This window comes from Bison bison, unplaced genomic scaffold (assembly GCF_000754665.1).
Source record: "Bison bison bison isolate TAMUID 2011002044 unplaced genomic scaffold, Bison_UMD1.0 scf7180017864145, whole genome shotgun sequence".
Lineage (NCBI taxonomy): Eukaryota > Metazoa > Chordata > Mammalia > Artiodactyla > Bovidae > Bison > Bison bison.
In genome coordinates, this window is record NW_011494717.1 from 7,932,738 (window position 1) to 7,949,872 (window position 17,135).

The 17,135-nt window shown below is 39.8% G+C and overlaps 1 protein-coding gene across 3 annotated transcripts in view; it reads right to left on the bottom strand.

Moving 5' to 3' along the window:
• The window catches only part of ASXL2 (additional sex combs like transcriptional regulator 2), a 109,421-nt gene extending 92,448 nt beyond the window's left edge, over positions 1-16,973 (bottom strand). For all 3 annotated transcript variants that reach the window (XM_010840578.1, XM_010840582.1, XM_010840577.1), the window contains exon 1: positions 16,617-16,973. The gene's annotated coding sequence lies outside the window, so the exon portion shown is untranslated. The remainder of the gene's footprint in view (positions 1-16,616) is intronic.
• Between the last annotated feature and the right edge of the window lie 162 nt (positions 16,974-17,135).

Consider the following 17,135-nt stretch of genomic DNA (forward strand, 5'->3'; position numbering starts at 1 on the left):
CTACTTTGGCCACCTCATGCGAAGAGTTGATTCATTGGAAAAGACTCTGATGCTGGGAGGGATTGGGGGCAGGAGGAGAAGGGGACGACAGAGGATGAGATGGCTGGATGGCATCACTGACTCGATGGACGTGAGTCTGAGTGAACTCCGGGAGTTGGTGATGGACAGGGAGGCCTGGTGTGCTGCGATTCATGGGGTCGCAAAGAGTCAGACACGACTGAGTGACTGAACTGAACACTTCTTTAAAAAAATGTATTCTTAGTCTAACCCAGATGAGGTTTGATTTGTTTTGTCAGAGTGGAATTGCTTTAAATTTATAAATTTACTTGACAAGAATTAAAATCTCTTTATTATATTGATTCTTCAAATATAGGTGCAACGTCACTCTCTTTGATTTTCCAAGTCTATTCTCCATCCTCTCCCAGGATTTTGTATTTTCTTCACCTAGATTCTATACACTCCTTATTCAACTTTGTGTGTGCATGCATAGACAATAGACACTTCAGTTGTGTCTGAGTCTTCGCAAGCCTATGAACTGAAGCCTGCCAGGCTCCCCTGTACATGGGATTCTCCAGACAAGAATATTAGAGTTGGTTGCCATTTCCTTCTCCAGGGGATCTTGTTGATCTAAGGATCAAAACAGCACCTTTCATCTCTTGCATTGCCAGCCAGGTTCTTTACCACTTAGCGCCACCTGGGAAGCCAAATTATTGGGATATAGGTACTCTATTTATATATTTACTTTAACAATCATCTTTTTAAACTCTTACCTAGATTTTTTAGTTGATACTTTGGGGATTTCTAATAAATAAGCAGTCACAGTATCTGCAAATAGCAACTTTTTTCTTCTTTTAATGTTTGCACCTCATTTATTTTTCATGCCTAACTACAGTGGCTACAATAACTAAAACAATGTTAAATAAAATAATGAAAGCAAATTTTCTTGTCATACTTTTCATTTTTCCATATGTTTATCTCTAGTGTTTCACTATCATTGTGATGTTGGCTACTAGGCTGAAATTTTCTTTATGTTACAAAAATATCTTTCTGCCCCAACTCAAAAAACAACAACAAAAAAAACAAAAGCAGTCAAGTAATGGAAGTTTGGGTAAGTCCTTCTTTTTTTAAAGGACAATATGCTGAGTTTTATTTCCGCTATTCCCAAGACTGCTATTTTAGAAGGAAAATAAATTTAAATAAGCCAAACACAGAGTCAGTTATATTTAAGTCATCCATACACAGAAAGAAATTCTAATTAAGTTTACCTTCCTGGGTATGTGTATGTATAATCAAAAGGTTTTGAACAGACACTGAATTTAAATAACTGCTTTTTTAACATGTGAGATAATCATATAGCTCATACCTGTGAGGTAACACTAGGTGCTATAACCAAATCCCAAAATTTCATTAGCGTAACACAATACAAGTTATTATTACATTATAAACAGTTATTGAGCTGTGAACATATTATTAACAGTTCAGTGCACCTGATTCCTACTCAGTGGGCACACCCTGCTCTTAAATACCTTGACCCAGAAGTGACACATTATTTCTGCTCACATTTCCCTGCAAAAACAGTCACTTGGCACCACCTAGATAAGGGGGTCTAAAAAATAAAATCCCTGCCTAGGGAGCTGGGCAAGTACCATCTCTACATACAGTTGCTCATTTTTAACCTAATAATTTGATGAATTAATAATTTCCTAATAACAAAAGGAACTTTCATTCCTGGAATACATTCTGATTAATCATGGTGTGTTGTTTTACTATATTGCTGTATTTATAATTTACATACACGATTGCTTAGTAAAATTAGCTTATTTTCCTTTTCTTTTTAGCCTGTTTGTTAAAATATGAGTTTCAATATGAGCACAGAAGAACTGTACAAAAAAGATCTCCACGACCCAGATAATCACGATGGTGTGATCAAAGACCTAGAGCCAGACATCCTGGACTGTGAAGTCAAGTGGGCCTTAGAAAGCATCACTACGAACAAAGCTAGTGGAGGTGATGGAATTCCAGTTGAACTATTCCAAATCCTGAAAGATGATGCTGTGAAAGTACTGCACTTAATATGCCAGCAAATTTGCAAAACTCAGCAGTGGCCACAGGACTGGAAAAGGTCAGTTTTCATTCCAATCCCAAAGAAAGGCAATGCCAAAGAATGTTCAAACTACTGCACAATTGCACTCATCTCACGCTAGTAAAGTAATGCTCAAAATTCTCCAAGCCAGGCTTCAGCAATAATGTGAACCATGAACTTCCTGATGTTCAAGGTGGTTTTAGAAAAGGCAGAGGAACCAGAGATCAAATTGCCAACATCCGCTGGATCATAGAAAAAGAGATTCATGGGGTCGCAAAGAGTCGGACACGACTGAGCAACTGATCTGATGAGTTAGTTAGCTTATTTCTATTATATACATGGTAGGTGTTCAATATTTTAAGAGTAAAAGCACTATCCTGTCAGAAGGGAATTTGAGACAACAAATTCAACAATACCTAATCCAACAGATATACAGATCCTAGTTGCCATTATACAGACAGAAGTAATTTACTATAGAAATAAAGCATAAAGAACACCGAAAAAAACAGGAAGCTGATATATCCTGAATAATGTCAGTATTAAAACTTTTTTTTAAAAAGTCATAATTTTCTGAAAACCTCTGAAGGACTTGACAGTTTTTATTGAAACCTTGGCCATCACCTGTCACAGAGAAGGATGTTACCTTCCACAGGCCAATGCCAATCCAAAAGTACTCCAGAGGACATTTGGTATGAGAGGAGTTGGACAGTAAACTGGAATAAGAAGACAGGAAAATCTACCCTGAATTCTAGGAAATGGGAGTATAGCCCGAATAATGAACACGTTGCCTCCCGATTCAACTCCTATATCTCTCTTCCTTAGTCACATTACTTCAGCTACACTGGCCTCCTCATAGTTGCTAGACCAAGATGGCACACTCCTGCCTCAGAGTCCTCGTAACGCCTGCTCCCCCTCTGTAGAGGGCTCTTTGCCCGATTATCTGCAAAGCTTGCTCCTTTATCTCTTTCAAATGTTTGGTCCAAAGTCAGCTTCCAGGGGATTCTCTGATGGCTCAGTGGTAAAGAATCCACCTGTCAACCCAGGAGACTCAGGTTCGATCCCTGATCTGGAAAGATCCCACATGCTGCAGAACAACTAAGCCCACGAGTCACAGCTATTGAGCCTATGCTCTACAGCCTGCGTCCCACAACTACTGAAGCCTGTGTGCCTAGAGCCTGTGCTCCACAACAGAAGAAGCCCTCGCAACAGAAGAAGCCACAACAGAAGCAGCAGCCCTCGCGGTAAGAAGCCAGCGCACCGCAACTGGAAAACAGCCCCTGCTTGCCACAACTAGAGAAAAGCCTGCATAGCAATGAAGATCCAGCACAGTCAAAAATTAATGCAATAGAAGTTAAAATACTTAAAAAAAAAAAAAAAAAAAACTGTGTGCTAAAGGACAAGAAAGTAAAGGGCCTTTCCTGGTGGTCCAGTGGCTGAGACTCTTGAGCTCCTAATGCAGGGATCCTGGTTAGGGAACTAGATCCCACATGCCCCAATGAAGAGTTTACGTGTCGCAACTAAAGATCCTGCACTGCCTAACCAGGACCCAGTGCAGTCTAATTAATTAAGTGACTGATTAAAATATTTTTAAAGACCATTTCTAAAAAAAGTGAAAGAACCCACAAAGACAATATTGTGTGTCTGATAAGGTACATGTATGCAGTATAATCAAAGCTATGGTTTTTCCTGTAATCATGCATGGATGTGAGAGCTGACCATAAAGAAGGCTGGGTGAGTGCCGAAGAATTGATGCTTCTGAACCTGGTGTTGGAGAAGACTCTTAAGAGTCCCTTGGACTGAAAGGAGACCAAACCAGGCAATCCTAAAGGAAATCAATCCTGAATATTCATTGGAAGGACTGATGCTGAAGCTCCAGTACTTTGGCCACCTGATGTGAAAAGCCAACTCACAGGAAAGACACCTGATGCTGGGAAAGACTGAAGGCAGGAGGAAAAGGGGACAACAAAGGATGAGATGGTTGGATGGCATCACTGACACTCAATGGACATGAGTTTGAGCAAGCTCTGGGAGATACTGAAGGACAGGGAAGTCTGGCATGCTGCAATCCATGGGGTCGCAGAGTTGGACACGACTGAGCAACTGAACTGATGCAGTATATGAAGAATTCTTAGAAATCGACAAAAAGACAAATAATTCAATTCCTCAAAAAGTTAAACAGAGTTAACATATGGCCTAGCAATTCCCCTCCTACATACCAGAAAGAATTAAACATTCGTTAACACAAAAAGTTGTACACAAAATATTCACTGCAGCATTATTCATAATAGCCAAAAGTATAAACAATCCAAATACCCATCAACTGATAAACAGATAAATAAAAGGTGGTATAGCCATGAGGGAATTTATTCAGCCACAAAAAAGGATACACACTATAATATGGATGAACTTTGAAAACATTATGCTAAAGTGAAAAAAATGAAACACAAAAGGCCACATGTTGTAGGACTCCATGTATATGGACTGTCCAGAACAGGCAAACCCAAGACACAGAAGGATTAATGGTTACCAGAGGCTAGTGGGGGGGGGAGTATGAAAAATGACTACTACTAATAATAAAGATAATGAATATCAGTGAGACTGAAAACAAAAAGAGAAAGATTAATGAAACCAAAAGTTGGTTCTTTCAATTGATTTTTAAAAATTGATAAATCTCTAGCCAAAAAAAACAAAAGGGAAAAGACAAATAACCAGTATCAAGAATAAAGAGGGGATATATTACTACAGACTGCAAACAATAAGAGAACACTACCAACAACTCTACAGACATAAACTCAACAACTTAAATGAAATGGACCAATTCCTGGAAAACTGCAAACTACTAAAATTTACACAAGAAGTCTGAATAGTTCTATAATTATACTAGAAATTGAATTTGTAGTTAAAATGCTCCCACCAAGGAAATCTCTAGACCCCAGAATGCTTCAATGGTTAATTCCATCAAACATTTAAAGAAGAAATAACACCAGTTCTATACACAGTCCATTCTCATTATTCACAATAGTTATGCTCTATAAAGTCACCATGAATGTTAAATTAGCAAATACTGATCCACTGCTCCTAAGTGAAATACAAAGTTCCTACAAGCCTCTGGTCATGTTTTTGTCAACGTGACCTTGTTTTACATGCTTCTGTTTGGAGGTATCTTATTTAATACATGTTACTGACTCACTGACTTTGAACTCATGGCCAAAAGGACTGTAACTCACACCTAAACACAGCTTATCTAACACAGGTATTTTCTCCATGAGGCACAGTTTCCTTGCATTTAAGAATGAATGCTAGACAGCACTTCAGTACTACACTTGGGAGCCATTTTAAATAGTGAGAGCCTAACAAAAAGCACAAAAATGCGCACACCATGACATTAAATAGACCGCCAAAAGGCACATTTTTCACTATGAGAGCTGTAACAAGAAGGCACAGCATCACCTTGTGTGACTTCAGCAGAGATCTCAGCGTCAGGTGACAAATGTTTTGCCACTCAGCCAATGTCCATGAATAGACCAAAGTGCCACGTACTGATTTTGGGATGAGGAGTAAATTTTAGCAAGCAGGTAAATCCACAAATACAGCTGACCCTCAAACAATACAGGTTTAACTGCATGGGTCCACCTATACAAGGAATTTTTTTCAACAGTAAAAACTACAGTATTACACAATTCAAGGTTGGTTCAATCTATGGATGAGGAGCCACAGATATGGAGGGCTGCCTACAGGTCACTTGAAGATTTTCGACTGTACAGAGAGGGTTGGCATCCCTAACACCCAAGATGTTCAAGGGTCAACTGTATTGAATCCACGAATAGTGAAGATCAATTGTAATCTCTCTCAGGAAACAGAGTAGGAAGGAAGACTTCCTTTTTTATGAGGTCAACACTATCCTGATACCAAAGCCAGTCATAAACAACACAAAAAAACTACAGATTAATATCCCTTATGAACATAGCTATAAATGTCCTCAACAAACCCAGCAATATATATAAAGTATAATACACAACCAAGTAAGGTTTCTTTCCCCAGGAAAGCAAGGCCAATTCAAAATTTGAAATATCAATGTAATCCACCATATTAAAAAGTCTAAAAAGTAAAGTGTTCACAAAAAACCACACAGCTAACACGTTCATCAAACCTCTGTCATTTGCTACCACCTCTGTCTGCAGGAAACAGACTTGGGAAATACATATGAAGCAAATCCAATACTAAAAAGACTGGAAAAGCTGCCCTTCTTGCTGCCCACCCATCTGTTCTCAAGGTGTGACTTTTCTATCACAAACCTATAATTGTTTTTCTCCTAGCAAAAATATTCTAAATTTGATCAGAAATAAATATACCAGTTGGACACAACTGAGTGACTGTACTGAACTGAAATATCCCAGTATTTTTTCAATTCTTTTATTTTTGGCTGCGCGGGGTCTTCACTGCTGCTCGTGGGCTTTCTTAGTTGCGGTGCATGAGCTTCTCCTTGCCATGGCTTCTCTCGCTGAGGAGCAGTGGCTCCAGGTGCGTGGGCTCAGTAGTGCAGCACCCAGGCTTAACTGCTTCACAGCATGTGGAATCTTCCCGGGCCAGGGATCAAACCCATGTCCCCTGCATTGGCAGGCAGACTCCTATCCACTGCACCACCAGGGAAGTCCAAATAAATTAATGTTTAATGATGTTTTCACAAAAAGCATCATGGAACCCAGAGTCACTGTGATACACAACTCTAGAAAGCAATATTCACATAAAATACAATATGTGAATATGAATGGCTCCCCCTGGAGTTGTGCAACACAGACTCCTGATTGATTCTACCACCTCAACAACCCAGAAGACCAGCGGCACAGAGGAGAGCGGAACAGGAAGAACAGTGGCATAAGAATTCAGAGAAAAGAAAAATCAACATGAGCTAGAATTAAGTGGGAAAAGAGTTTGCTTTCTTTTTTCCCTCTCAAAAATCATACAATTCAGTTGTGTTGAAAAACATGCCAGAACCTCCTATTAGGTCAAGATTTCAGGAGACTGGCAGATCTTAAGCATAGGCTTCTGTTGGAGACCTGTAAGCATGAGAGGTGTACATGGAATGGGTATAAAATAAGAAACACTGAATGATGGGGGGAAAAAATGTATACCCCTAGGCATCCTTTTAATTCAAGAGCCCTATTCTAACCCTGATAACCTCTCTGTAGCTAGACTTTTCAGCTCTCTACAATACACCCCACAAATGGCCCCAAACACAGACAATGATGTTGTCACCTGCAGAAAAACATTACAACTACTAAAATAAAAATATCTGTCAGTTCAACTTCTACAACTCTCCACATTTGGATCCTAGATTGTCTTTTCTGGCCTTATCTTTTACTACACTTCATAAGACTCAAAGGTAAATCAGCATGCATAAAACATACGCTGCATTTTTTCAGCCTTCCTTCTGCCTGGAATACCCTTATCCATATTCACCCCTGAATATCCAGGCCAAACCCTCTCTGAGACCAACCTTTCCATGTTCCTTCCTCCACTAGATTTTAATATTACTTTTAGTTTGCTATTATACAACCCCAACAACTCAAATTTATGGTATGATTATGGTTTATGATGAACTTAGGTGAACCCAATACCAAGTTATCTAATAGTTCTGTGCAGGATTCTGGCCATGGCTTAAGAGGGTCTTCTGCTGAGGGTCTCACAGAGCTGAAACAGAAGTGACAGCTGGGACTGTGAACTTATCTGAGGTTTGGGATTCTTTTCCAGGCTTACATGAACCTTACTTGTTGGCAGGTTTCAGTCCCTTTCTGTTTTATTGCTGACTTTTTGCCAGGAGTCACTCAGAAACTTGAGGCTGCCTGCCATTCCTTGCTACGTGCTTTCTCCATAGCGGTTCACAAAGTCTAAGTCAAGAGAGTGGGATCTGGCACACAATCTCCTAAAGCACGATATAGAGCTTCCACTGCGTTCCCAAACTTGTCTACAGCTTGTTCAGGTCTCTGTCATTCATTCCACACTGACCTTGGGAAACAAGTGGCAAATGGGGTCCCTGGGACTAGAAAGCTTTTCATTAGAACTGTTTCAAACCTCTACACCTGATAAGAAATAACATCTGTACAATATTCAGTTTTCTCATTCAGAAACATAAGATGATCTACATTTATTAATTTTTCAGTAACATTAACAAACCATGCTTACAACACTTGCAACCCCTTGGACTATACCTGGCTAAGCTGCTCTGTCCATGGGATTTCCCAAACAAGAATACAGGAGTAGGTTTCCCAAACACGAATACAGGAGTAGGTTGCCATTTCCTTCTCCAGCTTCCCAAGCCAGGGAGCGAACCTGCATCTCCTCCATTAACAGATGGGTTCTCTACCACTGAGCCACCAGGAAAGTCAACAACATACCATGTATCGTCAAAGAATTTTTCACATGTTCTAGCCTAATCATCGGAGAAGGCAATGGCACCCCACTCCAGTACTCTTGGAAAATCCCATGGACAGAGCAGCCTGGTGGGCTGCAGTCCATGGAGTTGTGAAGAGTCGGACAAGACTGAAGCGACTTAGGGTAAATTCTATTATCTCTATCTTAAAGTTGGGGGAAATTGAGAACAGTTAAAGTCCCTACAACTCCCAAAGTGGTCCTTATACCAAAGCACCAGCATCACCTGTGAACTTATTGCAAATGCAGAATCTCTGGCTACACTGCAGACCTACTGAATAATCATCTACATCATAATAAGCTTCCCAGATGATTCTTATACACACTAGTGTTTGAGCACTGATTTAAATGACTTGTCCAAGCTGACACAATAGGCTCAATAAATTAAACAACCAAAATCAGATCCAGATTGTTAAGGTTATTCCCAAGCTGCTAATAAAAATAGTCTTGGGACTTCCCTGGAGGTCCAATGATTAAGACCTTGGGCTCCCAATGCGGGGGATATGAGTTCAATTTCTGGTCGGGGAACTAAGATCCTGCATATTGCTCGGGAGATGCCAAAAAAAAAAAATACATATAAATATACACACACATATAAATATATATATGTATATATAGACCTATATTCCTCTTTACATCTTTCATAGGTGTTTAATGATATACATGAAAAGTGTTCATTATCTTTATCTTGTAATCCACCTTTTTGACATCTTCTTTCTCCTTCTCTCCCCTCTCCACCACTCTCACACACACACAAACACAATGTCAAAGAGAAAACCTTTCCAAAAATATCAATTTCGTGGGTACCATCCATTTAAACTTACAAAATTTGCCAGAACCACTCAAATTATATAGGAAACTATAAAATCAATAGCAATACATTAAAATTTTTATGTTACTCTTTAGAATAAGTCACTAACATCGTTAAGCACTTTATTTGAAACTGAATATGGCTAAACCAACTACTAAATAATTCAGACATCAGTGGGTTAAAGATTCAAGATGATGTGGGCCACCCCAAGCTATTGAAAGTCCATTCTAAATGCAGTATCAATGATGTTTGCTGCTAAACATCAGCAGCAAAAGAATTTTCAAATGACAAGTGTTTCACAACATAATTTTTACTAAAAGAGCAAATTACCGAGAAGATGCAGTAATTAATTAGGTTTACAGTGTCCCTTGATGTTCAGGACTCAGTACATATGTTTTTACAATTAACCAATTTTAGTTTTGCCAAGCAAGGTCAGAAGTAAAATTACCACAGAAATATCCAAATGTAATTCAAAAGGGTCTTGGAAGGCAAATACCATGGTGTGTCTTGAAATAACTTTTTTTCACAAACAAGAGAGAGGTACTGAACCAGTTTTCCTGGCAAACAATACTTAATATAGTTGACTAATTTTACTCAAATTGTGCTCTCTTTAAAGTGACAACAGTGTCTTATCGCCAATAAAAAAGGTGAAAAACAACAACAAAGATTTAGCACTCATTTCTGCAGGTAGAAACATTTAAAAGAAAAGTCTCTGCCATCAAGAAGCACAGTTTTACTGATACATATGAACGGAATTTCTTCCTACTTGTTCATAACAAAATATGCATTTTATGTGGGGAATATACACCTTTACAGCTAAACATTTTTTTAAAGCACTCATTTATAATCCTTGAGAATGTTGTTCTTAATAGGACGTAAAACCTAGAAAAACACAAAAGGTAAAGATTGACAAATTTATTAATATATTAACATAAAAAAATGTCTGGGCAGAAAAAAAAAAATGCATAAATCAGTCAAAGCCAAAATTGGGAAACAGATCTGTGACATGTATCACAAAGGGCCAGTTTTCTTCATCTACACTGCACTCTTAGAAACTAGAATAAAAAAGACCAGGAAGCAAAAAAAAAAAAAAAGAGTTTACTGAAAAATACACAGAAAGTCAATAAGCATAGAAAGTTATTCTATAACAGCCACTAAACAAATGTAGGTATTTAAGCTTAATTAATATTAAGTAAAATTCAAAATTCAGTACCTTAGTCCCACTAGTCACATTTGAAGTGCTGAATGGCCACACGTGACTAGTAGCTAGCGTACTGGACAGCACAGATACAGATCATTTCCATCAAGTTCTACTGAACAAAACAACTAAAGAAATGCTCTGTTAATGTACCAAAATGGCAAAGACAACAGATCCAGCAGGGCGTGGCAACCCAATTCAGTATTCTTGCCTGAAGAATCTCCATGGACAGAGGAGCCTAGAGGGCTACATCCATGGGGTCGAAAAGAGTCAGACACAACTGAGTGACTAAGCACGTTAATTTCAGTTTGGTAACTAAATTATTTTCAATATTTGCATATGCATTTAATTCCTATTTTCAGTATAGTGACTCATCCAAGACTCTCTACATACTGCCGTTCTACTTTTTTAAAAATAATGAGTCTAGGACTTCCCTGGTGATACAGTGGGTAAGAATTCGCCTGCCAATGCAGGGGACGTGGGTTCAATCCTTGATCCAAGAAAATTCCACATGCCAAGGAGCAACTAAGCCTATGCGCCACAACTACTGAGCCCGCACTTTAGAGCAGGAGAGCCGAAACTAACGCGCCCATGTGCTGCGACTACTGAAGCCCGTGTGCCTGGAGCCTGTGCTCCGCAAGGAGAAAAACCACCGAACAAAAAGTAGCTCCTGCTCTCCCCAACCTGAGAAAGCCTACAAGCAGCAAGGAAAAGGCCCTCCACACAACCAAATATAAATGAATGAATGAATGAGTTATTTTTTAAAAGAGCCTATATAACTGTAATAGAAAACTAACACTATTGTTTTTAAGTCTTATCTAAAGAATTCGAAACTTAAGTACGCTCAAAAACCTTTTAAAAACATGATAAATCAAACTGTACTAAAAGTACTAAATCGCGCAATACTACAACACTATAAACTATGAGGATGGCCTCTATGAGATATGGAAAGAAAGAAAACAGAACTGGTGGAGCATTCCAAGTCTTCTGGCTTCCCAGGTGGCCCTAATGGTAAAGAACCCGCCTGCCAATGCAGGACTCATAAAAGATGCAGCTTAGATCCCTGGGTCAGGAAGAACCCCTGGAGGAGGGCATGGCAACACACTCAAGTATTCTTGCCCGGGGAATCCTATGGACAGAGCAGTCTGGCGGGCTACAGTCCATAGGGTCACAAAGAGTAGGACATGACTGTAGCGACTTAGTATGCATGCATATATTAATAAAAAGGATAAAGACAGCAGACAAACCTTACTTATCAGGTTCCTGTAGTTCTATCTTCCACACAACTGGCCTCCTTCCAGATAGCTTTTGTAGTGAAAACATAATGCCCTTTCACTGACAGCAAAATTGCACAGTCTTTTAAAAGTAGATTTTGTGGATGAGGAAAGAGTAAGGACTTCTGCAAATTTGACATCATTTTCTCAGCTCCTGTCATAATTCTAGGAGATGCAGCAGCAGCACTTTCCACAGGAATTTTTAACTTATATGTTCAAAAAAGATTTTTTTCCTTCCTTTTTCCTTAGTTTGTGGCCTTTCAAGACAGGAACATGAGAAGAGGAGAGAAGGAAGGATGAACTGAAAATAATAATACAAAATATAAGGGCAAAATACAAGGGAACTTTACTTCGGTATTAAAGCAAAAATGAAGATCTCTCAAGCAAAGAATGCCCTAGCACAAACAGACCTGCAGATGGAAATCTCATAAACGTATCTAATATCTTATAATTTTATGTCAATTATACCTCAAAAAAAACTGGTTAATTTTGAAAAGTATGGGTTAGAGCAGTTTCTCAGTTTTTCACCCATGCTCTTCACAATCTTTCTCATTCTATTTTTAACATATTCCAGGAAGATTTTGTCCAGTTTTACCTTCTATAAAACAATATTACAAAAACAATATATTTCTTTAGTATGGTTTTCCAAGATGCACACTCTCCTGGAGATTCTAACATTTACAAGTACAAACGTAAGACAAACACAGACATAAAAAGACTCTGGCCACAGGTCCAAGGAGATATCCCCAGGCCTGGCCATACTCCTAGCAGAAGATAATTACTTACAGTCAAGATTAAGAGAACTGAAACTTTTTAAGTTAATACATCTGTTTTTTCTAAAGTATATTTTAAGACTTTTTTCTTTCTAATCATTACATGTACTTTATCATTTTACTTTTAAGTAATTCTTTTCTATTTTCAATACTTCCTACAGAAAAGTAATTAGCTTATGAGAGTTATTCCTTTAATACAAATTTTCTTCCACTCTATTCCCTAAAGTTAAGTAACTTTAGGCGAGTGTGGTAAGTCGCTTCAGTCGTATCTGACTCTTTGCAACCCTATGGACTGTAGCCCACCAGGCTCTTCTGTCCATGGGGATTCTCCAGGCAAGAATACTGGAGTGTGTTGCCATAACCTCCTCCAGGGGATCTTCCCACCCCAGGGCTAGAACCTGTGGCTCCTGTACTGCAGGCAGATTCTTTACCACTGAGCCACCAGGGAAGCCCAAATCACTTTAGGTAAATAACATAAATTTTAAAACCTATGTACCTTCCAAACAGTATTAACCACTAAGTGAAGTCTAGATACAAAAAAAAACACTTTTCCTTCTGTCTAGACATCACATGCTAAAGATCTACACTCGCCTGCTATTCTCCTCACCTCTAACACCCATCCTTCACTTACACTCTGACCACTTCACTCCTCAAAGATAACCTAATGCAGTCTCTAAGGTCTGCTGCTCTCTTTCACCTACAATCACAACAAACTTGTCCAAAAAAGACATTTTTCCCTTTTGATGTGTCCCCAGCCGTGGTGGGTGACAAGGGAAAACGTCAAAAAAAAAAAAAGTATCACCAAAATTATACTCTTTTGAAAGTTCTATTTTGTAAAAACAGCTAAATTCCTCAGGGATGTCACCTAATGTGTACATGATACAATGCTTTGTTTTGCTTAAAAAAAAAAAAAAAAAAAATGAGCGGAACTTCGAACACAGTTCTAAAGTCAATGTAAAGATTTTCAGTATCTCTGGCTTACTACAAATTTTTCTGTTTTAATTGCACCAAATACTATCCTGCAGGTCTCTCATCCAAATCACATCATCACCACTATCACTGCTACCTTTAAAATTTAAAACACGTAATGGGAGTTCCCCGGTGGCCTAGGGGTTAGTATTCCAGTCTTGCCATGGCCTGGGTTCTGCCATGGCCTAGGTTCAGTTCCTGGTAGGGGAACTGAGATCCTGCAAGCCACAGGGTGCAGCCAATAAATAAATAAATTTAAAGTGTAATAGGGTTAACTAAATACTTCAATAATGCTTTCTATACCTAGTGTATTTATGAGACAAATATAAGATCAGTAGGGACACAATCCAGTGTTGTGAATGAGCATTCAAGTTCAACTGAATCTTAATTCCATTATTTCTCTGTGGGATGTCTTCAGTTATTGGAACTCATCTATTATCTACATTTAAGCAGACTTTGGCATAATCTCATAATTATATAATAATTATGAATCACATTATTTTTCCTTTTTCAGGTTGTTCACAGCAATCCTGTATCAATTTGTGTAGCTCTCTCACATACACACAAAACCCCAAATCACAAACATATGTGATATAAATACATATATACGTGAGTAATTTTATCTATTGCTCTATTATTGGTCAGGAACACAACCCCATTTTAATAACGTTCTCTAAAACAGGATAGCTCTACAATGTAGGTACCAAGAACATAATAAAATTATGAAGTAGACATTGCCTATACTCAATGAATAATTTTAATATATCCTTTCTGAAACTCTGTTCATAGAACATTTGGCCTTAATGCCTATGAGGTAAGTTTAAGACTTGTTTCTCCTGGTTCTCTTAATCTTATAAAATATACAGTTTCCTAATTTAGGTCAAAGTTATCTCTGTCAAACCACTAACTTTCTGATCTCATTACTCTGCATCTGAAAATATTAAAGATTTACTTTTGTTTATTCTTCTCACATTTACTTCTACCTATTTCTCCTGTAAACAGAAACCTTTGACCACTGAGGTTTAAATACTTTATAGATGATAAAAAAGAGTAGAGTGTTTTCTAGATTTTGGATACTAGAAAAAAGAAGTTTTAGTGTTACCATTCTCTTTCTAAAATTCATTTTTATTTAGTCTGAGCTCTTATATATTTGCCAGAATCAAATAAAAATACCAAACCACTAATACACCAATCGCTTCAGGAACTCACTCAAAGATCTACTGATTAGCTCTAATCTTTACATCTTCTAAATATTACTTGCACATAACTAGCTAAGGCTTGAAATGTTTGTTATAAATGAGCAAACATAATTATTTACTATAGGAAAATAGACTGTAGATGCAAATTTTTCCTGTCACAATCTCCCAAAGATTAGACTGTTTTATCCAAAGAGATAATTCATAAAGTACTCATGAAATTCTAGAGACTTAAAATTAATTAACACAATGAAGACTGGGATCTGGTTACTTATGAATAAAATTTACTATCCTTCTTTAAAAGAGGTCTTGAGGTAGTGTTGATCAAGTAGAACAATTCCTCCTTCACTCCTTTTGTGAAGAAGGAATTTCCCCACCACCCAACAAAATTATTTCTAGAGTTTTTTCTTTGGAGGGAAACGACCAGCAATTACAGTTATGAAGGTACACTGTAAATGAAAGCACTCAACAAATAAAATGTGCTTTTATTTATTCACTAACTTTTACACATTTCCTACTAACCCAGACAAACAAGTTTAAGATTCATGAATCCTCTAAAACATACCATTTACAAAACAAATGCACAAGATTTACAAAGCAAATGTGCAAGAATGAATAAACAAAAATACCCAGATTTGGGGAAATAAAAAAGACGGGGCGGTAATATATCAAATGTTAACAGAGCTTGGTTAAATGCATGACTTATTTCCTTCTTTATACTAAAATACTATAATTTCCCTAACTTTCCCACAGTGAACATTTGTTACTTCAGAAAACTCCCCTTTAAAAAATAAAACATACAACACACCATAAAGAGGGGCTTCATTCAGAGGGGCTCTCCAGGCTGTACAAGTATTACTGTCATGATTCACCATTAAAAATAATGCTTCCATCCTTCTCGCCTCCCAACACTAAAACGCTGCTGTCTCACGTCCTATTACTTTTCTGCTGCACCCTCAGAAGATGGAATGAACCTGACTTTCTCCAAACCTTTCATTTCTAAATATATATGCATGGACGCTTTTAACTTTTTAATAAAAAAACATAAAAGTTCTCACTCATCCTCAATACTCTGTTTTTTAAACCTACTTCTAAATTTCGTTAAGATAAATTTAGAAGGAAAAAAAGGATGGTTTTATCCACTAATCACAACTTCGTGAGGCCATCACCACTTTAGCTACGGAAAAATCAAGGCCGGGTAAAACTACAGGTCCCACCATGCATTGCTGCCTTGTTCAGAGTAGGTCTCTACGGAAACAGGAAAAAAAAAAAAATTCTACAAGTCCCACCTGTTACTTCGTTTCTAAACACCTCCTGCACTTTCGGCTCCAACAGCAAACATAAAACAAGAGCCTCGTGACCTCCGGCCGGATCCAGGAGCCCAGACAAGCAGGGGCCCCGGAGTCGAGCGGTGTGCCTGCTACAGCGGGTCAATTCTACCCAGTTCCACCGCTCCCCTCTTCTTTCTGGGGCTGGGTGCATGCACAAGCCTTCTCCTATCCGCATCCAATGGGGGCTCCTCAGCCGCACAAGGGAGAAGAACCGGTTACTGTGCAAGCACAACAGACTTCCCCATGCTGGGGCAGGGGCTACCACAGAGTGGGGGTGAGAGCGCAGTGACTCCAACAGGCAGCTTCAAAACACCATAGAGGAACCACCGCAGACGCGGGGAGAAGCCACAGCCCTGCGGCGACCCTCTTCCGCTAGGCGCCTCCATTCCCACAGGGACCACAAGCCCGACACAAACCGCCGCCCTCGCCGCGCGGTTTTGTGCCCCCCTTAGCCGGGTCGCAGTGCCACTGACCTCCCTTCCCCTGCGACCGAGGGAGGGCGGCGAGGGAACGAAATCCTCCCAGCCTTCCCGTCCGCTCCCTCCGCCTTACCGTCTTGGCGGCCTCCGCCCAGGTCCTGCCCTTCTTCCTACGGCCCTTTTTCCCTCATGTCGGGTCTTGAACTGACTGGGAGGCTCCCGTGTCCGGGCTCCGGCCGCCCTCCCTGCCTGCTCTGCTCTGCGCTGTTCTTCCCGCGGTGCCGGGAAAGGTGGGAGAAAGGGGAAGTCAGGCCGGAGGAGCACCGGAGCAGAGGAAGCGACGGGGGTGGTGCGCTGGGGGCGGTCTATGGGGCGGCCGGTCCTCCTGCTGCCGTTACCACTGCTACCGCCGCTGCCATATTGGGTCCTTACTGTACAGGCAGCCGCTACGGTCATGTGACCGCTCCCGCGCGGCCGTCACTACTGTACGCAGCCGCGCGGGAGCGGTCACATGAGCGTGTGCGCGCCCCCGCCTTCCCGCGCGGGGCCACAGGGAGAGCGAGCCGGCCGGCCGCGGCGTCTGGCCACTCCCCCGTCCTTCCGTTCTCAGCCTCTCCTCCAGAGCATGCGCAATGGGGAGGTCCGACGCTAC